We start from the raw sequence: 3,965 nt of genomic DNA on the forward strand, positions 1-3,965 counted from the left end.
CATTTGGTTGACATCTGACCGGCAAACGGACTACACGATGGGCAATCCAACAACTTTGGGATTTTCCCAAGATAATAACATACATTATCTTTACATTTTAATAAAACCCGTTCCGGGAACAATCATTCATCTTGTACATCATTTATCCATGTCATATTAGGATGATGTACTCGATTGTGGACGGAACACATGATTCACAATTTAAACGCGTCAATTTGTGCCCAAAAGTGTGCATTACATTTATCAATTGCTTTGAAGTATGAAACTGAAAGTGTGATGAGATATAATTGCCGACGCACAACTTGCATTCTTGCGAAGCATCCTCAAAACGGAGGAAAAATATGCCAATTTCCTTGATTTTTGGGTCAAAAAAGTCTAAAGTCAGTCAAAACGCCAGCAACCCTGCTAAATCAGCCTCTCCGTCAATGATGAAAATTTCCCCCGCCGCACAAAGTTCAAAAACGCCAGAAAACGGCCAGATTCATCTTCCCTGCCAAAAGAAAAATCTTCCCGCCAGACAGAATCTAAAAACGGCAGAAGTAGCAAAATCTGGCGGGCTAAACCGCCAGCTGGCAGCACTAGTTGGGCAACAGGGTGTCAGGCTGATCTACTTCTCTTGCGTTACTCAGTTTCAACCAAACCAGACAAACGAGCCATCAACTCATTGGCTCCCTGAAATCGGAACTTGATTTTGAGAATCACGTAACTAAAAGTGTTCAAAGCGTTCAAAGCCAAACCCCATCGCACACATCAGGCAGCCGCCAGGGAGCCAAAAAAATCTCAGAAATCTCGTGAGTGCCGTTTCTCTGCCTGACCTAACTTTTCGGTTGCCAGGGCCTGGGGGGCTCCTAGGCCGCGGCGCAAGCCTGTGGCAGCTCAGTTGCAAGGTCCCAAATTGAAAAAATCTTGGGATGGATAATGAGTACAGCCAATTTGTGGTAGACCTGCAGTATCACGGACCTAGAGAAGGCGTGCGCGCAAGCCTTCAAGTACGCGCTACCGCAAAGACCACTGTTGCAAAAACCAATCAGCACTGCCAATAAAAGAAGAAGCTCTTGCATCACTTGATGTAGCGTGACTAACCAAATCATGCAAATAACAGTCTAATTGGAATTAATGGTGTTAGTGACAAGCCCTTTAATTAGGACATAAAATAGTAGGTATAAAAGTCGTGCCTTAAAAAGACCGCCAAATTGATGGGCAAAGGTTGAATGGGCGAAGGATGATTGAAGCATCAAACCTTACGCTCATTGGGAACAAGTGTTTGTCGTAAAGTATTGCGGAGGTTGGCATATCCATTTTATTCGATAACTGCACCCTTAACCAGCCAGGCCACAAGGATCAGCCAGCAGCCTTTTAAGCTTTTGCTTCCAGCGTATCCGACAAATTCTATACATCTAAAATGCATTCTAGCCTACTAATAACTATGACGTTATGTTGAAAAAATCCGTTTCATCAATATCCATATTTGATTAGTAAAACTCCCTGTAGAAAATATCAGAAATTTATGGGCACCCTGTCCTTGTTCCCTTTGCACCTGAGGGATTCCTTGTTTTTGGTATTCGATAGAGGGGTTCGCGCACGCCTTCTCTGGGTCCGTAATACTGCAGGTCTACCCAATTTGTCCCAGGTATGGTTGACGAATTTTTCACAGCATCCTATCTATTTTTCAGAAGCTGGCACTACTGAGTTGCCCGGATCCCGTCTAGAAATGTTGTCAGCTAGCGTCAGGTTTGCTATTTTGTAACATGTTGTAAGATACAGTACCGCCATATTATGACATGATTACAAATAAGTTTTTATATATGGCATGACTTACCTGATCGTTATTTACATTTTGCCAATTTATGTAAAACTTCGTTCACGCGTGAAATAAGTGTTCGTCATTTATCTAATGAGACTATGGCAAGTTTTGAGGATATCATCCGGGATACTAGGGATGAGGAGGCTGCAAGGATCTTCTTGAAGGACAAGCTCTGCCTACGTAGGGTGCCTTTTCAGTGTAGGATTTGCAATGGTAACATGACATTGGTGAAACGGGGTGATTCTGACCAGAAGCGTTGTAGTGGCCGACTCATAAGGTTATGACTATGTCAGAATGGGAGGGCTCCTACTGGACCAATAGCCGTTTATCCTTGGCTACTCTAGTACGCCTTGTCTGGCTGTGGGCCCACAAGACTCCAATTCACTCTACTGTAACCATGCTAAAGGTCAGTGAACGGTTAGTTTGGGAAATAAGAGTTCCATTGTGAGCTTATATACCTCCTCTTTAGGTCTCAGAGAGAGCTATAATTCAGTGGTTCCAGTACTTTCGGGATGTCTGCGCTAACCACTTGACCAATAATCCCTACCAAATTGGAGGACCAGGAGTGATTGTGCAAATTGACGAATCCTTGATGGCAAAGCGAAAGAACAATGTTGGCCATGTGGTGGAGCAGAGATGGGTATTTGGGGGGTACTGCCCAATAACAAAAGAAGGGTTCCTCACTCCTATTCCAAATAGGAATGCTCAAACCTTGCTTGCTCAAATTGAAGAGCACATTGCGCCTGGTTCTATTATACACAGCAATTTATAAGCTGCATTTAACAGAATCATCCAAATCAATGTGGTCCCACCTTATCAGCATTTGATGGTGAATCACACCATGAATTTTTTTGACCCAGTAACAGGGGCATGTACAAACCTTGTTGAATATTATTGGAAGAATTGTAAACGTAGATTCAAAGCCATGGCTGGTGTTCACAATACCATGTTACCCTCACATCTTGATGAGTTTTTGTGGCATGAGAGGTATGGCCAAACACCACAGGACACACTCCATAATTTCTACCATCATTTGCCAGCATGGTATATGGTGCTCACTTGGGTCGCTCCCTTGGGTTTGTCCCAAGAAGGGCCTGACTTGAAAGATGCTACCAAGTCAATAAGGCCTACGTATTCCCTATGAATATTAGGGGGAAGCAAATTAAACAATGTTATTCCTGTACCAAATCTGGCCATTTTTCATATCTCCCTCCAGTCTGTGACAAAATCCTCCATTTCCAACAAAATGCTGGCATCAATTCATCATTTTCCGCCTTTGTTTTGTGCTTGCACTTACGACTGGATGAACAGAATCTATTTTCCCATCTGGAATTTTCTACTCTAGAATATCAGCTGGCCAAAAAACGGAAGATGTGCAACGGCCATGGAGACTTGCAAAAGAACCGCCTCGAATTCCAGTTGTGCGGGCTGGTCAGGCTGCGCCACAATCGCGTCAAGAACTACCATGATTTTGCACGTCCAATGCTTCCAAATCTTCATTGACAAAATTGTTCGCCATTTTAGGACATCATTTGGCAATTATCTAAAACCATTTAGATTCAACATTCACTTGCTAAATATGTCATAACATGGCGAGTGACAAAAATATACAATAGATCGGGAAAAATATTTGTTGCAAACATCTTGTCATCAGTAAAGAGCAGGGTGACACTTGCTTCATGGTAGAACCAAAGAGCGCACTAGTATGGATTCCCAAATTTTTACACTTATCTTTAGTTGGTCGACCCATTCCTAACAAACGGCGTCAGCTTACCCAGCTCATTTACCTGTTCAATCCAGTTCATTTCCGTGAGAGGCCCCGAGAGGAATGGAACCTCATTTTATTTTCGAAATCTTGCTCATTGCTTCAGCCATTATTCTGGACACCTTACGAATAGAACAAGAGACCAATAAACGAGTTGAAGCGATAGTCGTTTTGGTTGGGCCCTTATTTTGTTCCTCTGGACGCTCTTCTAGGGCCGCAACATTATCCCAATCAGTTCCATTTCCTGTGTATAATAAATGGTAAACTTGCACTCAATGGGACATGGACAAACTTTTTTAACGTCATCCAGGACGTCTTCAGTACGTACTGTGGAGGAAATTCAAACAAAATTATTATTATTATTACTGCTGTTTTGGTTTGTTTTTTTCACGGACT

Source organism: Tigriopus californicus, chromosome 7, assembly GCF_007210705.1.
Source record: "Tigriopus californicus strain San Diego chromosome 7, Tcal_SD_v2.1, whole genome shotgun sequence".
Lineage (NCBI taxonomy): Eukaryota > Metazoa > Arthropoda > Copepoda > Harpacticoida > Harpacticidae > Tigriopus > Tigriopus californicus.